Source organism: Oryza sativa, chromosome 7, assembly GCF_034140825.1.
Source record: "Oryza sativa Japonica Group chromosome 7, ASM3414082v1".
Lineage (NCBI taxonomy): Eukaryota > Viridiplantae > Streptophyta > Magnoliopsida > Poales > Poaceae > Oryza > Oryza sativa.
The window spans coordinates 8,768,674-8,791,092 of record NC_089041.1 but is presented as its reverse complement, the minus strand read 5'-3'; the positions used below and the strand labels follow the sequence as shown (position 1 = coordinate 8,791,092).

The 22,419-nt window shown below is 43.0% G+C and overlaps 1 long non-coding RNA gene across 4 annotated transcripts; it reads left to right on the top strand.

Annotated features, from left to right (window-relative positions):
• The first annotated feature begins 3,035 nt into the window (after positions 1-3,035).
• LOC4342855 (uncharacterized) lies at positions 3,036-7,653 on the top strand. Of its 4 annotated transcripts, none has more exons than XR_010742730.1 (5): positions 3,037-3,655; positions 4,511-4,566; positions 4,665-5,585; positions 6,195-6,519; positions 7,252-7,653. It is a non-coding gene; the product is annotated as an uncharacterized lncRNA (long non-coding RNA). The 4 variants fall into 4 exon arrangements; XR_010742732.1 differs by having other exon boundaries at positions 3,039-3,655; positions 6,417-6,519; XR_010742729.1 differs by having other exon boundaries at positions 3,036-4,566.
• The last annotated feature ends 14,766 nt before the right edge of the window (positions 7,654-22,419 follow it).

Here is a 22,419-nt window from a genome sequence, read left to right as displayed (position 1 = left end):
AAAAAACAGAAAACCCTAGATTGGGTCGTCGCCGCCGCTCTAGCCTCGTCGGCGGCGGTGGTGGCGTCGCCGCTCCCGCCTCGTCATCGTTGTCGTCGGCGGCGGCGCCGCCTCCCGCCGGCCTCCAGCGCCGGATCCGTGGCGGGGGCAGGGCGGCCGGCCACCGGATCTAGGCGGAGACGGCCGCGTGCCGTCGTCACCCGCCCGCCCGCCGGATCCGCAGCCCGCGCGCTCCCGTCGCCACCGGGGAAGGGAGGGGAGGAGCCGTGGCCGCCCGCCCGTCCGCCAGATCTGCCGCCCGTGCGCTCCCTTCGCCGCAGGGAAGGGGAGGAGCCGCAGGCCGCCCGTCCCGCCTGTGCCCGCCGCCGCCTCCCCACATCCGCCTGCTGCCACCGAGCTCACCACCGTCCCGCCTGTGGAGAAGGAGGCAGAAGAAGATGGTGAGAGAGAGAGGAATTTGAGAGGAGGAGAATGAAGGTGAGAAGATAAGGGAGAGAGAGAGGAGAGAGGGGGCCCGAGGGGAGAAAGAAGGAAGTTAAATTATTTTGAATAGGATGGGAGGGAAGCCTATTTTCCTGCGCTGGTGGATTAGGAGGCCCGCACGCGAAAATAACCTATTTTTGCGTGCGGGCCTGTTAAGTGACCCGCACACGAAAATTGATTTTCGTGTGTGGGCGATGACCCAGCTTCGCTCTCCCCTATTTCTCCGTGCAGTCTAACTTATGGACCGCATGGAAACAAAATGGGGTGACGTTCAGGAAAATCAATCCTATAGTAGTGATATATTATTTTGAGAAAATTGTATGTTGAAGTCTAGCAGATTTGAAGGGAAACAAAATATGGATATGTATTACCTGCAGATTATGTTTTACTAGTTTAGCTCTCTTAGTAAAATGCCCATCTTTGGTGAACTAACGAAAGAAGCATCACTTGCAATGTTTACATAAGTAGAACTGTGTCAGCAGAGTGCACATGCAGAATTAATTCCTCCTCGATTTCCATTGGGATACGCTAAACTGCACCCAGGGTACGCCACAACTAAAACGCTTCCCTCACAAATACACCAATACCACCTGCGCCCCCCCCCCTCCCCCTTCCCTCACAGATGCAGAATTAAAAATGAACGCTTGAAATTTGTCCACAGCACCCAGTGTAAATATTTTACTCTAAGATTGACCCATGAATAAAATTTTTACTTGGTGATGTAGACAAATATGAGACGTCCATTTTTAAATCCAACCAATAGTTTTCAGGTTTTTTTCCTACATATTTTCTTATATATATATATACATATATATATATATATATATATATATATTCTACACCCGGGGTATAGAATAGCTATTCTATACCCCCTCCCTCCCAAAGGTCACACCCACCTCCCCCTCCTTACCAAGGCCCAAAACCCACCTCCCACCTCGGTCAAAGGCCCCTCCCACCGGTCAAACCCGCCTACAAACTCCCCCCACAACCTATCTCTTCTCAGCTCTCGTTCCAGGATGGTGCAGTAACACGACGACCACTGTGCAGTAACACTGTGTCTTACGTGCAGTAACAATGTTAAAATATAGTTAAAATATAGTCATGACGGATCTACTTTTGATAAGCTATTTTTTTCTAGCATCATGGTGCAAACGGTTTCAAAAAACCTTACATCACTTGGGAGATATTGTTCTTCAAAGCTTGAAATTTTTGCAATTTGTCTCTCCACAAGTAGTAATACTATACTATTACTTGTTACTACTTGTCTGTTATACGTTACAACAATCGCATCATGATGTTACTACACGGCGTTTTACTGTATTTTTTGGGTAGTGTTACTGCATAAACACGTGGTAACGTGCATCTTCCGTGCAGTAACACTGTTACTTTTGTGCAGTAACAAGTATATGGGTAACATCTGAGACCTTTAACCTATATATTTTTGTTTCAATTCCTGATTTACTGTAATTCACCACAATATTACTGTCAAAAGTGCAGTAATGTCATATACATGCAGTAACACTATATTGGAGGGAGGAGACCGATTTTCTTGAGAAGAGGGAGAAAGACCGGTTTCTTAAAGAGGGGAGTGCGTAGATGTATTTTGAACTTTAACCCTCCACATGCAGTAACACTATAGCATCATGGTGGGAACGATTTTAAAAAATAATACATATCTTGTGAGATATTGCTTTTCAAAGATTGTCATTTTGAACTTTAACCCTCCATATGCAGTAACAGAATGTGTAACTTGCAGTAACAAAGGTATATATATGCAGTAACATGGTTTTACCAAATGTATAAAATTGTTCAAAACACTCCTACATCAATCAGATCTCGCTCAAAACCACCTATAGACTTTACCTATAGCCACCTATTCGATCTTCATCTCGTAAAAATGATATAGTAAAACTATAATTATCGTGCAATAATATAGCTACCTAAAAGTGGTAATATGCGCTTATTATGTAGTAACACTTCTACTTTTGTACAGTAAGTATATGGTTAGCATGTGAGGCTTTAACCCATATATTTTTATGTTGATTCCTGGTCTACTACAATTTTACTATGACGTTACTACCAGAAGTGCATGACGTTACTACCAGAAGTGCAGTAACGTCCTATGTGTTATATAGTAACGTCACATGTTACTGTACTTTTACAACAATGTTACTACTAGAGTATAGTAACATGTTATGAGTTTCGATAGTAAAAGATATTAGAAGTGATAATCATATTCATTTCTCATAAAATTTTTAAAACAAATAGCATCATTAGATGAATTGGTTAGAAGAATATGCTTTGAACTATGAGATCATGGGTTCAAGTTTTGAATTTGGCAATTTATTTTTTATTTTTTTAAAAAAGAGAAAAAATGTTTCAGGGAGAAAAAAAAGAAAAAAATAAAATAAAAAAGAGAGAGACCGGGAGCGAGAGAGAGAAGGGAGGGGGAGCGAGAGAAACAGAAAAAAATCGGATTGGTGACGGTGAAGCCAAAGCAGACATGTGATCCAACATAGAAATCACCAAAGCAGACATATGATCCAACGTAGGAACGTACGTTGACATGTTTGGAGCGACGAAAATGCGGAACAAAAAAGCGTAAAAAGCCGCGTCGCCCGTAACCCGCGCCCCCTCCTCCGCGCTCCTCCACCGCTGTCCCGCACTCTCGCCTCGCCTCTCCTCCGCGCCGCGACGCCCCGCAACCCGCGCCCCCTCCTCCGCGCGCCTCCATCGCCGCCCCGCACCCTCCCCTCGCCTCTCCTCCGCGCCGCCCCTCCACCAGCAGCCGGCGCGGTCCGGCGCCCCTCTCCTCTCCACCCGCGTCGCCGCCGTCCCCACTGCGCGCCACCGCCCATCGCCGCCCCACCGCGCCTCCACCCCTAGCCGGAGAGGCGCCGGCCGCACTGCCCCTCCACCTCCACCCGGCGCCCCTCTCCTCTCCACCCGCGTCGCCGCCGTCCCCACTGCGCGCCGCCGCCCATCGCCTCCCCACCGCGCCTCCACCCCTAGCCGGAGAGGCGCCGGCCGTGCCGCCCCTCCACCTCCACCAGAAGCCATCCCCACACCGCACCGCCGCCCCTCGCCTCCCCACCGCCCTCGACCTGCGTCGCCTCCTCGCCCCTCGACGCCCTCGACCACTCAAGGTGGTCACAGACGCCGTCATCTGAAGGTATGTATCCCCTCCTGCCCCACCATGACGCCCGACGATATGGCCGCCGCATGTTTGATGAAATGTCCAGTAAGAAGCTCCATCCGTGGACTCAATCTGCAATGGGGAAATGAGCACCAAATGAACATGCACTTGAATATTGTACAGATCGATTGCTACATGTATGATTTCTTTTATAATTCTTCATGTACATAGGTTGAATATGAAATAATACCTCGGTTACCATGTGCCTGCCTCACTTCCAAACCTTTCAATCAGCTGACACATGAGCTATAGAACAAACAACGATTCATGCTTTTTACGTGGGTTGTTCTATATAATATTACTACCCCTCAATGCTTGTAATGTTATTTTTATCATGATGACTCTCAGTTCAGCTTAATTATATTGAAAAACTATGGTGTCAAGAGTAGCATGCTTGAGTGCTTAGGAATACAACAATATTTTTAGATGAAAGATGAGGGTTGAAAAATCATTAGTTTACAAATGCAGAACTACCATTTTTTCTCCAACCCACCTCACTATTTTGCTAATGACATGATGATTGGAGGAGGGCAGCGTTGCAATCATTCTTGTGTATATATTATTGGTATATACTTTTGACGGATGATTTCGGTAGGCGTATTTTATATATATATGCGATCCTTCATTACCATATCAGTTCGAACAGTTGCTTCCCACCCACATAACCTCCTTCCCTGCATTGAAGGTATATCCAATTAATTCGCTTAATTTCCTTTACTGTGTGTTGCCAATTTTCAACGTTTTTATAATACTACCATCAGCACCACTGGGATTCTGCCTGATGGTTTGTACTGGATTGAACTCTAAAAAATTTTGACTTATGCATTTCAGGGTTCCAATGGATAGCAACTTTGGGGCCTCTCGACCGACATCGTTGACAGGATCAGGTGAGTTTTTCAAAAAATATAATAATAGGTCAATAGCTCAACCTTTGCCCTATGTTCTTATTTGTTCCATTCATATATTTTTTCCATTCTTGGTTCAGCCGGTGATCCTCCCCCTAGAGCGACACGTGGTTTGCGGACTACCTCCTTCGATTTGGGAATGGAACCGAGGAGGTGAACAAGGAAGGACTCATAGGCCTTCCTTCGGATATTTGCGTGTCGTGCAAAGGGAATGAAACGGACCTCGAAAGGCTCATCGATACCGTGTTCCCCAACCTAAACGATAACCTGACGGACCCAAACTACATCACATGTAGGGCCATATTGTCCACTCGGAATGAGTTCGCCGATCGAATAAACGTGAAGATGATTGAGCGGTTTAGATGGGATGTGATGACATATCATAGTTTTGACCGAGCAAAGGATGACCCTCATAACTATTACCCGCCGGAATTCTTGAACTCTCTAACTCCAAATGGGCTACCTCCGCATGTGCTTAAGCTGAAGATAAACTGCCCCATCATGCTTTTGAGGAGCATTGACCCAGCCAACGGGCTTTGCAATGGGACAAGGCTGGTGGTTCATCAGTTCGGAAAAAATGCTATTGACGCGGAGATTGTTGTAGGGAAGCATGCTGGAAAGAGAGTTTTCCTTCCTCGGATACCTCTATGTCCTTCTGATGATGAGATGTTCCCGTTTCGCTTCAAGAGGAAGCAATTTCCGGTTAGATTGAGCTTTGCATTCACCATCAATAAGGCGCAGGGTTAAACCATTCCAAATGCAGGCGTCTACTTACTAGAGCCTGTCTTCTCTCATGGTCAAATATACGTCGCGCTGTCTAGAGCAACCTCTAGAACAAACATAAAAATACTATCGATGCCGGTAGAAGACAAGAAACAAAATAAAAAGTCTAAGCGTACTGGCGTGAAGGACAATGAGAAGAAAGGAAAGGAATTGTCTAAACAGGCTGCAACATACACAAAAAATATTGTGTTTAGAGAGGTCCTCACATATTAGAAAAGGTATATTATGTGACTAATTAACCGTCCACAATATGCTTGCTTAAATTCCATTCTTACTGCTGAGTGCTTCTTCACAGTTTAGTTCACGTATGGCTTTGTATGTATTAGGTGTTTTCTGAAGACGGTGAAATAAATCACCTATAAGATCTGATCTTTGGAGGATAATATCTTATGTTGAATATTATTATACTGAAATTCTGCGATTGCTTTGCACCTTTGTTCCTTAAAATATGTGATTCACTTGAATGCCATTAATTCCTAGCAGTACTTGTGCAACTGGCTGCATCAAAAATTATATTTTGTAAGATGTTTACATCTGAACCCCCTGTATATAAAACTTGCTATTGGAATCACTGTTGCAAATATATTGTGTCACTAGCCCGATTAGGATAGGAGAATTGCACAAATGTTTTATTTTTCCAAGTTATAACTGAAGTATATTAGGTTAATTTGAAACAACAGTGACTAAATGAGGTCCACATTTAATAATAGTGGATCATGCAATTTACCTGAAATTTATCTGAAGCATTCCATGGCTTTAGATAATACAAATACAAATTTATCTGAAGCATTCCATCTTCCATTTAATAATTGATTTTACTTTCTTAGATAGCTGGGGAGATGTCGGATTGCATCTTTGGCAATGGGGTGCTGTGCCTGGATTAGGAGCAAATTAAAACATTATTATGCTCTTGATCTATTATTGTCAGGATGACAAAGCAAGATGGACTATAGGGACCACTATTATTTTAACATTTAGGATTTGTGGATTTCTTTCATTTTTTGTTTTTTCTCTGACCATTTCTGCACTTTTGTCTATTCATATGCAAGATGGATAGACCCAGTAGAAGCATTGTAAGCGTGTGCAAGAAATGGTGAAGGGATGCATCTAGCACAAATTTCCTTCCTGATGAACATTCATTGTTAACAGTAGGTAATTGTATAAAATTAACTTACAATTCCATTTCAATCGCCATATAGGACTTCTTTGGAGAGGAGGAAGTTTACCAGATTTGAACTAATTTTTGTAAAGTCTTATGTTCCAAAGAAGCCCTGAAGCTAAAAGATGGCAAGTATGTGATGTGAACTTTGTGCGGTGAAATAAACCTGGAGCCTTTGATCTGCATATGTAGCTGTTGATTTTATAGATCGAACCCATTTATGCCTTTTGAATGCATGATCAAATTTTTGGTCAAATAAGGGTATCTATATAGTTAATGTGGACTGATGGCATATTTAATATATTAATAATATTTATTTGGTCAGTGTTTGACTTGACATACACTCTGAAACTGCATGTATAATAGAACTTGTATTTGTTTACAGATCTCTGTTTACTGATTTTAGACATTCAGTGGCATTTTAGTTCATTTTTCTTATCTTTCGCTGATCATTTGACCATATGTGGTTTTGTACTCTTTATCTGTGCACATACCTATGTTGCTGCTACTCATGATCAGATGGTAGTTGCATGATGATATATCATCAGTTGGAATTAGATTGTGAGAGAACTTGATGATTTAATTTCTGTACATTTTACTTATTTGTTTCAGGAATTCAGTGGGTTACAACTATGGTTCTCTGATCTGCTGACCTACTATCTTTCTTTTTTCTTGGTACATAATGCCTAGATGTTTGGGCTAAGAAACTAAATTGTGTCAAGCAGGGACTCCCGCTGACGCCGTCGCCGCCTCGCCCCTAACGACAACCGCTGAAGCCAAAGACCACCGATCCACGTCGAGGACCACCGAAGCCAGCAACACCCGCCTTGCCGATCTCCTCTGTAGCTGCTGCCGATCGTCGCCGCTGCCCACATCGCCGATCTACTCCGCGGACACCGTTTCATCTATACGAAATTTGACTTATGAAGCATAGCATATTGTGGTATTGCCTATGATTTTACTTGCAAGGAATAAAATATGCTCCGACAATAGTGTATTTAGGCGCCATTGTTTCGCAGTTGCTGCTGCTTTTCAGCAGAACTAGCCTGATGCTTATAAGCATCAGCTATTCCATTGTTTTGCTTATGGCTGATTACTGGATCTTCTATGAACTGATGCATTGCCTATGCTTGCCTGCCTCTGTGTGTGTTGTGTGCTTCTCAGCACTGACTCCAGATGCGTGCAGTCAGCTCTATTGTGTAGATACTAGATACTGGTGTTGGATTGAGAGGGTTGCATTTTGAAGTTACTTTGGTTGGCATGAAGCTATTGTGCAGATACTGTATACTTTTTTTTTTAAGAAAAAGTTGGATACTGGAGTTCCTGTGACTAATTGAAAATCATAGGTCTCTTGGATTGAGCCTTCCAAGCTTTGACAAGTTAGATTTGAGCGTGTTTGCATATTTCGTACGAGTACAGGAAAATATGCATTACATTTCCATGATACTAGAATATGGAGTAATCTGGAATTAGATGGTTTACGAAGAATGTGCTGATATTTTAGTGCTAAATAATTTTATCTTTTCTCTCTTTTTCTTTATATTGATCTTTAATCTATCTCGTGGATTAGCAACTGAAAAAAAAACTTATGCCAGAATATAAAAATGGCCGTGTTTTATATATTATCTTGACGGTTGATCTTTTGTAGATTCTTATACTAGTACGCCATGCTCGAAGTTTTATCGTGATTATAGTGGACCAAGAAAGTCAAACGCTCTATGTATTAGACCCAAATCCACTTATGCCAGAATATAAAAATAACCCAAACATGAGATACACCAGAAAACTGATAACTATTTGTGATCACTTCAACAAAGCTATGAAGAAGGTATGCCCTGGCTCTAGGTGGAATGAAGACATTAACTTGTGGAGGCAAGTATTTGTCAATAATCCGGTTTACAACAGGTAAGTTATCTTCTTACAAACTTGTTCAAACCAACAAATTTAACTGTGTAGAGAAAGGGAAGCTAACTCTTCAATTTCCTTAGGAGTTTATTGGGTTTTCTTGTTCATAATAAAGAACCACATTTGCCTGCAATTAATGTAAGTCGTAACAGGCATTGATTATTCATATATTACATTATTACATATTTACCAATATTTAACTTATTAAATACATGTGCAGGATGGTGACGAGCTAAGGAAACTTTTTTTTGATAAATCTACTGATGTACCAACAAAATGAGTATGAAAGCAACATCTCTAACGGCGCACAAGATTTTCTAAAGTGTATAAAAAATGCACAACATTAGGGTAGTTATTTAACTATATGGAACAACATTAGGGTACTTATTTAACTATAATATGGAGTGATTTAATTTGAGGTGGTCATCCATTAGAAATACCGTATCTATAAATGCTGGATGTTCGCTTTATTTGTATGACATCATCAAATTTTCATAGTCTTCTATCTATGTTGCTTTTTATAATTTAATAAACGCCATGAGATTGTTTTAAGCGCAAAAAAGGTTGCACTACGCTTCTGTAATGATAACATATATCTTGCTTTCAATTTAATCTCATAATAACTATAACATGTAGTTTCATTACGATGCCATATTTGTCATTTTGATGCCAGATTTTATCCCCCGTGATCAACAAAATTCCCCGTAGCAACGCACGGGCACCCTACTAGTAAAATAAAAAAAAGAGAGAGATCGGGAGCGAGAGAGAGAGAAGGGAGATCGGGAGCGAGAGGGGGGGATCGGGAGCGAGAGAGAAGGGAGGGAGAGAGAGAAGGGAGATCGGGAGCGAGAGAGGGGGATCGGTAGCGAGAGATCGGGAGGAGAGATTGGGAGGGGGAGGGAGGGAGGGGGAGAGGGGTGGATCAGAGGAGAAGGGGAGGGGGTATAGAATAACTATTCTATACCCATACCCCGGGTGTAAAATAGTCTTAACATATATATATATATATATATATATATATATATATATATATATATATATATATATATATATATATATATATATATATATATATATATATATATATATATATATATATATATATATATATATATATATATATATATATATATATATATATATATCACATCGCGGTATAGACTAGAACCTGATGCATTGAGTGCATATACGTCACTGGTGGAGAAACCATCTTTCGTCGGTCGGCCGATTTCCACAATAGTCCCGGATGCAATAAAAACCGGGGCTAAAGATGATCTTTAGTCCCGGTTCAAAAGGGAAACGGGCATATTTGATCTTTAGTCCCGGTTTGTGTTACCAACCGGGACTAAACATCATCTTTAGTCCCGGTTCGAATGCTGTCAGGACCTGTCAGGCCCCCCCGGGATCTTTAGTCCCGATTGGTAACACCAACCGGGACTAAAGATCTTAACTTTAGTCCAACCGGGGCTAAAGATCCCGGTGATCTTTAGCCCCGGTTGGTGTTACCAACCGGGACTAAAGATCTTAATGATCCCGGTGATCTTTAGCCCCGGTTGGTGCTACCAACCGGGACTAAAGTCCCACCCCTATATATATGTCTTCTTCCTCCTCCAGCTGCCCGAGCAAGCTTCAAAATTACTTCAAAAAAGAGGGGAGGTCATGCCAAAATTTCTATTGAATTTATTTTGGTGATTACATACAAATCGGAGGTGCCTAAAAGGTTTGCAACTTCATCCTCCAATGTTTTTTTTGTCATACTACATTTGCACCTATGTTTTGCACACTTTTTTTTGTCTCCAAAATTTAGTTGTAAGTTGATGAGAGAGAAAATGTGTGTGGGGAAGAAAGAATATATAGAAATTTAGTTCATTTGCTAAACAAGGTTTTATAAAATAGTTTAAAACTTTAAAAATAGTTTTTAAGAATTATTTGGTGTAATATTTTATGATTTTTGTATGAATAAAGATATCTTATAATTATTGTATGACTGTCATTATTGTAAGAATAATTATTTGTGTGCGGTTTTTTTGACTCATGTAGATGGATCGGCAATGGATGTACACTGACCGGCGGTCCAAAGAGTTTATTGACGGCGTGCACTATTTTTTGAGAGTGGCCGAAGCTAACAGGCAAAGGGGTTTTATTTGTTGTCCATGCAATAAGTGTAAGAATCAGAAGGAGTATTCTGCATCCAGAACTATTCATTTCCACTTGTTTGAGTCGGGGTTCATGCCAAGCTATAATTGTTGGACATCCCACGGAGAGCAAGGTGTTGAAATGGAAGAAGATGAAGTGGAAGACGACAATATTCCGGACTTTGCTCAGTATGTTGGATTTGAAGGAAATCAAACGGGCAAGGAGGAAATAGCTGCTGATGGTAACGACGTTGCGGATGATCTTGGTCAGATGTTGCAGGACGCTAGGGAGGACTGCGAAAGTGAAAAGGAGGCCCATAAATTGGACAAGATGTTGGAGGACCACAGAACTTCGTTGTACCCAGGTTGCGAGCAGGGGCACAAAAAGTTGGATACCACTCTGGAGTTGTTGCAATGGAAGGCAAAAAATGGGGTTAGTGACAAGGCATTTGGCGATTTATTGAAACTCATTAAGAACATTCTTCCGGGGGGAAACAAATTGCCCGAGACAACGTACGAGGCTAAGAAGATAGTCTGCCCGTTAGGACTGGAAGTTCATAAGATTCACGCATGTCCGAACGATTGTATCCTATATCGCGGTGAGGAGTATGAGAACCTAGAAGCATGCCCTGTTTGCAAAGCACTACGATACAAGATTAGACGGGACGATCCAGGAGAAGTTGACGGGCAGCTAACAAAGAAGAGAATTCCTGCTAAGGTGATGTGGTATTTCCCTATAATACCACGGCTAAGGCGTTTGTTCACGAACAAGGGGAATGCTAGAATGTTGCGATGGCACGCTGAAGAGCGTCAACAGGACGGGATGCTGAGATACCCCGCCGATGGTTCGCAGTGGCGAAACATCGACAGAAAATTTAAAGAATTTGGAAAGGACGCACGAAACATACGGTTTGGTTTGAGTACGGATGGCATGAATCCTTTTGGAGAGATGAGCAGCGGCCATAGCACTTGGCCCGTTACGATGTGTATCTACAACCTCCCCCCCTGGCTATGCATGAAGAGGAAGTACATAATGATGCCGATTATTATTCAAGGCCCCAAGCAACCTGGTAACGACATCGACGTGTACCTAAGACCACTGGTCGAAGATCTTAAACAGTTGTGGAAGAAGGAAGGTGTCCCCGTGTGGGACGAGGACAAACAGGAGGAGTTTAACCTACGAGCGCTGCTGTTCGTAACCATCAACGATTGGCCTGCACTTAGCAACCTATCCGGACAGTCCAACAAGGGGTACAAGGCTTGCACTCACTGTATGGATGAAACAGAAAGTACGTATCTTAAGCACTGTAGGAAGGTTGTATACATGGGTCATCGTCGATTCCTTGCAGCAAACCACCCGGTACGGAAGAAAGGCAAGCACTTCGAACATAAGGCCGACCACCGTACGAAGCCTAAACATCGCAACGGGAAAACAGTGTTTGCTATGGTTAAAGATCTTAAAGTAGTGTTCGGAAAGGGGCCTGGAAGCCAGCATATAGAGAGCGAAGATGGTCACGCGGCGATGTGGAAAAAGAACTCTATATTTTGGGAGTTACCATATTGGGAATTCTTGGACGTACGCCACGCAATCGACGTGATGCACCTCACTAAGAACCTTTGCGTAAACCTTCTTGGCTTCCTAGGTGTATACGGAAAGTCGAAAGATACACTGGAAGCACGTAATGATCTGAAGCATATGGAACAACGCGGCGACCTTCACCCGGAAACAAAGGAGAAAGGAAGCCATTACTTGAGTCCAGCCAGCTACACTCTTAGCAAGGCAGAGAAGGAAAGTATGTTTGAATGCTTGGAGAGCATAAAGGTACCGTCTGGATACTCCACGAATATCAAGTGAATAATAAGCACGAAGGAGAAGAAGTTCACAAACCTAAAGTCTCATGACTGTCACGTGTTGATGACACAACTGCTACCAGTTGTAATAAGGGGTATCCTTCCAGACAATGTCCGGGCAACAATAACAAAGATATGTGCATTCATGAACGCAATTTCGCAGAAGGTCATCGATCCGGATAGATTAGAAGCCCTTCAGAATGAAGTGGTGCAATGTCTCGTCAGTTTTGAGTTGATATTTCCACCTTCATTTTTCAATATAATGACGCATCTGCTTTGTCACCTTGTGAAAGAGATCTGTATTCTCGGGCCTATGTACCTACACAACATATTTCCTTTCGAGAGGTACATGGGCGTTCTGAAGAAGTATGTTCGTAACCGTGCTCGTCCAGAGGCAAGCATCGCCAAGGGTTATGGAACAGAGGAGGTCATCGAATTTTGCGTAGAATTTATCGAAGACCTTCGCCCAATCGGGGTACCTGAATCACGCTATGAAGGGAGACTACGGGGAAAGGGAACTCTCGGAAGGAAAGCAATAACGACGGTAGACAACAATTTATTCCGTAAAGCCCATTTCACTGTTCTGCAACACTCTTCATTGGTAGCTCCTTACATCGAGGAGCACTTGGCTCTAGTTCGCGCAAGGAACATCGGTAAGTCCGATGCATGGATTACACGGCATCACATTGATACTTTCCCCGCGTGGCTACGACAACATCTCATGGGTAACGAGTCGATCAACCAACAACTTGCCTTCCTGGCGAGGGGACCGTCTGGGTCGATCGCGACATTCCAGGGATATGAGATCAATGGGTACACATTCTACACGAGAGCCCAAGACATGAAGAGCACGAACCAAAACAGCGCTGTTCGTGTCGATGCCATGGGACATGATGGAACAACTGCCACGTATTACGGTGCCATCGAGGACATATGGGAACTTGATTATGGTCCTCTCAAGGTTCCTCTGTTCCGGTGCCAATGGGTTAGGTTGACTGATGGAGGCGTAATGATTGATGACAGTGGGATGACAACTGTTGACCTTAACAAGGTTGGATACTCGGACGAACCTTTTGTCCTTGCCAATGATGTAACACAAGTCTTTTTCGTGAAGGACATGTCTAGCAAAGGAAAGAAGGGCAGAGGGCCTGATGAGCCTAAGCGTCAAGTGGTTCTCCCAGGCAAAAGAAAAATCGTTGGAGTTGAGGACAAGACTGACGAGGATTACGATCAGTTGGATGGGCAACCCCCTTTCACGGTGACGATTGACCCTAGCATCCTCCTATCAAATGAAGACACCCCTTACTCACGCAGCGATCACAAGGAGGGAACAATAGTGAGGAGAAAGTACGTGCCGTAATTATTGTGTACACGATGTAAACTATTTTGGATGTATTGATTATCCATATAAATCAATTGATGTATGGCATATGTTAATTACGCACGATTATTAGAGGTTTCAACAAGTTTAAATCATGTATATGCTAGTTATATGTGATACTTACAATTTTTAAAAGTTTTAAATCACACAGGTGGCAATTTCATATGTATGTTAATTAGAGTTTTTAACATTTAATTTACTAGCATTCATATGCTAATTATAATTGACTAGAGGTTTTTTAAAAGTTTTAAATCACGCAAGTGGCAATTTCATATGTTAATTAGAGTTTTTAACATTTAATTTACTATCATTCATATGCTAATTATAATTGACTGGAGAATTTTTAAAAGTATTAAATTTAATATATTTTTAAAACTATCATTCATATATTAGAGTTTTTCACAATTTAATTTACTATCTTTCATATGCTACTTATATATGACTATTCGAATTTTTAAAAGGTTAAAATCATGCATGTGGCATTTACATATGTTAATTAGAGTTTTTAGCATTTAATTTAATATAATTCCTACGCTAAGTACATATGATGATTACAATTTTTATTAATTTTAAATCATGCAGTATGTACATACATATCTTAATTAGAGTTTTTACCAATATAATAATATCATTCATATATATGCTAAGTATATATGATTATTGGAATTTTTATTAATTATATTTGCTTATTACGATTTATCCACTTAATTTATTACAGCCAAAAATAATTTTTCGAAGTAATTGTCATTAATCTTTGTACTTTAAATAATGTTAATGCATTAACTTCTATTTTATAAACACATATGTAAGCGAAAATCATATGCAGTGCTATAATCTTTAGTCCCGGTTCTTAACCCTAACCGGGTTTAAAAAGAATTTCGAAATAGCGGGAAAAGATATTTACTCCCGGTTGTTGAGAACAACCGAAACTAAAGATATCTTTAGTCCCGGTTGTTGAGAACAACCGGGAGTAAATATCTTTTCTTTACTCCCGGTTGTTCTCAACAACCGGGACTAAAGATATCAAGATATCTTTAGTCGCGGTTGTTCTCAGAAACCGGGAGTAAAAATCTTTTCTTTACTCCCGGTTGTTCTCAACAACCGGGACTAAAGATATCTTTAGTCCCGGTTGTTGAGAACAACCGGGAGTAAAGATCCAGGGGTATATATATTCCCGGTGCGCCCTCGTCTTCTTCACCAACACTTAAACGTTTTCGGCCGATCGATCTCTCTCGGCCTCTCTCCTTCGCCGCCACTGCCTAGGGCAAATCCCCGCGCCGACGCCGCCGTATCTCGCCGTCGTCTCGAGCTCGTCGTCCTCGCCGCCGCCTCCGCCTCCTCCGTTGCCGCCGCATCTCTGGGGTGAGAGCCGCCGCCGCCAGATCTCCCTTCATGCATCTCGATCTCTCCGATCTCGATCTCTCTCCGTCGCGCCGCCCGCCACGAGACACCGCGCCACGACGACGACGCGCCACGCCGCCGTCTTCGACGCCGCGCAACGCCGCCGCCGCATGCCAACGCCACGCCGCCGCCGCTGTCGCCACGCCGCCGCCGCCTTCGCCGCCGCGCGCGCAATGCCGCCGCCGCCACGCCACGCTGCCGCCACCACGCCACGCCACGCCACCGCCGCCACGCCACGCCGCCACCGCCACGGCCCCACAACGCCAGGCCGCCGCCGCCGTCGCCACGCCGCCGCGCCAACCGCCGCCCCGATGCCGCCACACCGCCGTTAACGAACGAGAACGAGAACGATCGAACGAACGAGAGCGAGAACGAACACGTCAACGTACGTTGCCGCGACAACGTGAACGAGAACGAGAACGATCGAACGAACGAGAGCGAGAACGAGAACGATCGAACGAAGACAAGCGAGAACGAGGGAACGAACGTGAATGAGAACGAGCGAACGAACGTGAACGAGCTAGGGAACGTGAACGAGCGAACGAACGAGGACGAACGTTAACGTGAAATGCAATATATATATATATATATATATATATATATATATGTATATATATATATACATATATATGTATATATATATATATATACATGTATATATATATATATATACATGTATATATATATATACATGTATATATATATATATATATGTATATATATATATATACAAATATATGTATATATATATACATATATATATATATATATATATATATATATATATATATATACATATATATATATATATATATATATATATATACATATATATATATATATATATATATATATACATATATATATATATATATATATATATATACATATATATATATATATATATATATATATACATATATATATATATATATATATATATATATATATATATATATATATGTTACTTCGCATTTATCCTAATACTTTTTTTTATCTTGCAGAAAAGACGTGTTGTCGGAGTCGTCCGTCAAGCCTGAGTGGAAGAGCTAGCCCTAGAAGGAATTGGAGCAGGCAAGTGACGTAATAATATAAATGATTGTTATATTTGTAATGCAATTAATTAAGATTATTAGACCTGTAATTAGACTTATCATATAAGATTGTGTAGTGTTCTAATATTATTTGAGTTTTAATATAAGATTATTTTATTGCAAATTAGACTTAGTATGACATTATTGACTACGGAATTGGTGCGACTCCTAGGAATTGACTATTGTAGTCTTAATTAGACTTAGCATATACGCACGAAACACTTAGCATACATTACTATTTTAGTCTTAGCATGTAATATTATTTGAGTTTTAATATAATATTACTTTATTTGTAATTAGACTTGGTATGTAATTATTGACTACGGAATTGGTGCGACAAGTAGCAATTGACTATTGTAGTCTTAATTAGACTTAGCATATACGCACGAAACACTTAGCATATACATGACTATTTTAGTCTTAGCATGTAATATTATTTGAGTTTTAATATAAGATTATTTTATTTGTAATTAGACTTAGTATATAATTATTTACTAGCTAGGGTTGTATAATATACGTCAACTAGACTTAGCTTATATCACGATTTGTAATTAGACTTAGCACGTAAGGTTGTGTAGGGTTCTAATGTACGACATTTACACTTAGCATACATGACTTAGATTGTTAAAACATAAATGTCTCGTGACTTAGTAGATGTTTCTTGTATCAACAGATGGCTGACCGCGATGAGGAACAGATATTGTACGATACAATCGCGGAGGGAAGCAGCTAGTACTGGAATGAAGAAGAGGGGAACGAGGATCCAAACCAGTACTTGAACGAGGAAGGGAACGTGGAGAGGGATGCGGAGGGGAACCAGTAGGGGCACGTGGAAAGGGATGTGGAGGGGAACCAGGAGGAGGAGGCTAGTGGTAGTCAACCCTCCGTTGGACAGAAGAGGGCACGCGGGCAACGAGGTGCAGCGAAGAAGCTTGAGGGTCGGCACATCATAACGGAAGTGGAAGAAGATGGACGTCCTAGTGCCCCGGCCGAAGCCGCCAAGAACTATGTACGTCACAGCGGTTGGGTTGTGCGGGATAACGTGCCTGTCAGTACGGTGTACTGGCGAAGAACAAGGGCACGCGGAGATCATGAGAGCTTTGTCCCAGATTCGGAGAAAGAGATGCTGTGGACCACAATGCTTGAGACATTCACCCTTCCTGCAGGTACAGAGGACAAAGTGAAAAGGTGGACTCTGAAGAAAATGGCAGAACAGTTTCAGAGCTTCAAGGGAGATCTGTACCAGAAGTATATACTGAAGGGGCAGACACCGAACTTCGACACATTCCCAAAGCTAAGGGATCACTGGGACGAGTTCGTTGCATATAAGACAGGTGAACAAGGACAGGCGATGATGGAAAGAAACAAAGAAAATGCCGCCAAGAAGAAGTACCATCACCACTTGGGGTCAGGAGGCTATAGCGTCGCGATGCCGAAGTGGGAGCAGATGGAGGCTAGCTTGATTGAGAGGGGTATCGAACCGGCAACAGCCAATTGGCCGGAACGATCGAAGTTCTGGTACTATGCTCACGGTGGAACGCTCAACCCAGCTGATGGCTCACTGGTCTTCGGCTATCAGATACAAGAGGCTGCGCGACGACTAACAGATGCAGTGGAAGCCTCCTCTCAGGGCACGTTCCGACCAGACAGAGATAGGGACGAGCTGACACTCGCCCTGCAGACTCCAGAGCATCCAGGACGAACTCGAGGGAAAGGGGTGATTCCTTGGAAGATTGGTTTCAAGGAGGACATCCACACGTACAGGAGTCGGATGAGGAGCAAGAGAGATACCGAGGCGAAGATTGCAGACCTAGAGTTCCGGGTATCGAGCTACGAACTCAACATGCAAGAGGAGGTGGCAAGGAAGGTTGATGAACGCATGGCCGCACATCGGTCTCATGATCCCCAGCCGACCATTCCTCCTGCAATGGTGAGCCCGTCAGGAAACCGTAGCAGCTGCGCCTCAACGGGGCAGGTAGGATCACAGAGCATGGACGCCATGCAAACACAGGACGAATCGACCTGTCCCGTTGATGACATCACTCAGCGGACACCATGTGAGCTGCATATTCCTTTCAAGAACTTATCAATAAAGGTAAGATTTAGCCATTTCGCTAGTTGCTGCTTATATATGTTGATTACTAATAAATAATCTCTCACAACATGAAGGTGGCGTCGGGCATGGCCATCCCAACGGACCCTTCAGGTACTTACCACTGTAGGCCGATTCCAGCAGGATACTCCAAGGTCAAAGTTGAGTTGGTCGAAGGCGCGTACGAGGACCTCGAGCTGGATTACCCTGGAGGAGACGGTGAGACGCATCTACGAGACACATGCCATGCCATTATTCTATGGCGCAGGCGGTACATCATCCTCCCTGGGCGACAAGCGGCGTCTCGTGCACCATCTCCTCCGGCTCCGCCATCTCCTCCTCAGGATCCTGCACCGTCTCCTCCTCATGCTCCGCCAGCACCGTCTCCACCTCAGGCTCCAGCATCGACTCCTCAGGATCCTGCACCGACTCCTCCTCGTGCTCCTACACCTACTCCCCCGCAAGCTCCTCTTCCGGCACCTTCAAAGTCAAGGGCCCCCCCAGCTCCACCGCTTGCCCACACAAGGGCAACAAAGAAGGCGAAAGTTGACGCCGCCAAGAACAAGGACCCGGGGTACGATTGCACGCAAGAGGAGCTTGACGCTTACGTTGCATCAGAAGTCAAGAGACAATTCAAGCCTCGAAGTCCAGAAAAGAAGATTCCTATAGACCCCAGTGTCAGGAACTTCTTCAGGGGTATGTCTGCATCTGTCAAGGAAGCCATCAAGCTATCGGACTATGAGCGAACGCAGAAGAAAGCATCTTCTGGAAAGTCCAAACCAGTCCCTCAGCTTGGAGAGCAACCAAACCAGGAGATCGAGCCGTTGGTGACCGGTAAAGAAATGACGATAGAACAATTTATTACTGACACCGGTCTAACTACGGATCAATTGCTAGGAGTCGCACCAATCGAAAAGGCGGAAGTGAAATACATGTACGAACTTGGTAAACCGCTTGTCAAGCCTGAGCTGCTGCAGTCCCTACCCACACAAATGTACAAGTTCCATCAGCTGTACATGGAGATGAGCGCCACCGGTAGAGAGATGATCGGAGCGAGGATCAGGGACACGGACTTCTTGCAAGGAGATGACATTCTCTGGATCAATTTCAGGGGAATCTACGAACTATACCAGCTGGACGCCCTCGACGTCTCTATTATGAGTTGCTGGATTTTGTAAGTATATCGTTCAGTTAGATTTCTTACTATACGTCTCCTTTAATTAATTAGGTCCTTGTATATAAATAGACCATAGAAAATAATATACTCCCTTTTATCGTTGTAGAATGGAGATTCAAAGGGCCCGACGGCGGAGGGTTTTCGATACTGGATTCATCGACCCTCGGAAAGTAAACGTCGCAATGCTCGACCAATATCCACAAGAAACAGAGGACAATCTCGTCCATCTCCTGAAGGCGCAGCATTACAAGACGTTCATACTGTTGCCATACAACACAGAGTTAGTTTAATTTTACTGTCTTCCTACATACCAAATTTCATTCCCGTACGAACTTGCTAAGTGTTTCATATGTAATGCATCCCACGCACATTGCAGATTCCACTGGGTGCTTTTACTCATCGACCTGGAGGCCTGCACCGTCAACGTATATGACTCAATGGATAAAAAAGAGTCTACGTTTGACAAGGTTTTCGAACTTATAGACAGGTACCGTCATAAGTTCCTTTGTTAATTAAGAAAATCTTGTTATGTTAATTGCTACTACGAATCATAGCTTTAAACTCCATGTAGGGCTTGGTATCGGTTCCGTCATTTGGTCCGCGGCAAATGGAGAGAAAGACTTAGGCGGAAGTTCAAATTTCCTGTGAGTACACATGCTCTACATTTATATTTCTCCGATTCAAATACATACAAGTGTATATTAATTAGATCTCTCGTTGTTCGTCATTTATTTGTAGTGCGCAAAGCAAAAGCAGGGAACTAACTTGTGCGGCTATTACGTGTGCGAGTATTGCCACTGCCTTGCAGACCAAATCATCACCACAAGAGAGCTCGATGTACGTACAAATAAATTCAAAATTTCATTACGTAGCGATTTCTTGTTTAATTACTAATCAATTTCATACATTCATATAGTTTATTCGCATGAGGGATAACCTGACCACACACAAGGAATTTATCGCGGCGGTTCAAGAACAACTCATGGGATTCATCAACGAAGAAATCCTTGATCCCAAGGGTGAATTCTACTACGACGGAAACACAATTCACCGGTCCTTAGCTTCTGAGCTAGCAGCGAGTACTACTACGTCGAAATCGTAGCTAGCTAGGACATATAATGGATTGTAATTAATACATGACTACATATGTTTCTATATGCATGTGTACACATTTTCTATAATGTAAATATATTTTGTTCATATATATATCTATATACATATGCATTTGCATAACATATATATGTATAAATACATATATATATATATGTATGCATATATATGTATTGAAACATATATATGCATGGTTTATATATATATATATATATATATATATATATATATATATATATATATATATATATATATATATATATATATATATATATATATATATATATATATATATATATATATATATATATATATATATATAAACCATGCAGCAACAGGGGCATGCAAAAAAAAAAAGGTCAGCTCGATCTTTAGTCCCGGTTGGTGTTACCAACCGGGACTAAAGATGGCTCAGCCACGTGGCCGGCTGAGCCATCTTTAGTCCCGGTTGGTAAAGATCGATCTTTACTCCCGGTTATTTCACCCGGGACTAAAGATAGCGATCTTTAGTCCCGGATTGGTACTCCCGGTTTGGAAACCGGGACTAAAGGGGGGTTACGAACCGGGACTACAAAGGGTTTCTCCACCAGTGCGTGTCTTCATTTATTTTTTACATTGAAAATTTGTCTGAAAGGTGTTGATTCTTAGCCTCTGTTTCTACACTCAGTCTGTAAACCTATAAGTATCCCTTCAATATCACTTTCTTATCCACCTGGCAATTCTATTTTCTAATTAAAGAAGGATACACCTGTTCTTTCTCTCACAACAAAATTCATTTTCGAGCAACGGTTATAAATAGCGTATCTTTTTTTTTATACAAACGGATTATATAATTGTTAAACTATGTCGCTTCACTGATATGACAATGAAATGCCTAAATTTTCTCAATCTTGGGATACTAGCCAACAAATGATGCAGATGCAAAAGCACAAAGCGACCTTTCCTAGCCTGGCGACAATCTTTTCACAGACGTGGGTTTTTATTCCAGGCTGGTAGGTCTCTTGGAGCCAAACAGCCGCCTACGAAAATGGCAACGGGAGGTAAGACTATCGTCTGCCTGTGAAAATTAATTTTTCCAGGTGGATCTCTTACTATCGTCTGCCTGTGAAAATTAATTTTTCCAGGCAGATCTCTTAAGAGATCCGCCTGTGAAATACTTAAGAGGTCTGCCTGCAAAAACAGGACCGCTAGCTAAAAAAAAATTTATATGTTACTTTCCCCACAATCACCCACTACACACATCCTTATCCTCTGCCCCCCTCTCATTCTTCCTCTCCCTCTCCTCGAACCACGTACGCGGAAGGAGGAGCCGACGGCTGTCAGCGGCTCGGCGCATGCAAGGAGGCGATGGAGGCGGTGGCGACAGAGGGGGAGGAGCCGACGACCGTCGCCGCGCACAACGAGGAGGCGGAAGCCGTCGGGGGAGTCAGCGCGCGATTTGGCAAGGCGAGGCCAAGAGGAGTAGTGGTGGCTTGGCGAGAAGGGAAGAGGAGCCGATGGCGATGGTGCACCCTCCCTCCCTCTGTCCCTTCCTCCCAGATACGTCGCCGACAATGGAGGCGGCGGCGGCCACCGAAGACGGCGCATGCCCCTCCCCTTCCTCTCAGATCTAGACAGAAGAGGAGCCGACAGCGGCGGCGCTCCAATCCTCTCCCTCCCTTCCTGCTAGATCTATCCACCGGCGGCGGCGGAGGAGGAGAAGGCGACAGCAACGGCGGCGTAGACAGAGCCAGCCCCTCCCCTCCCA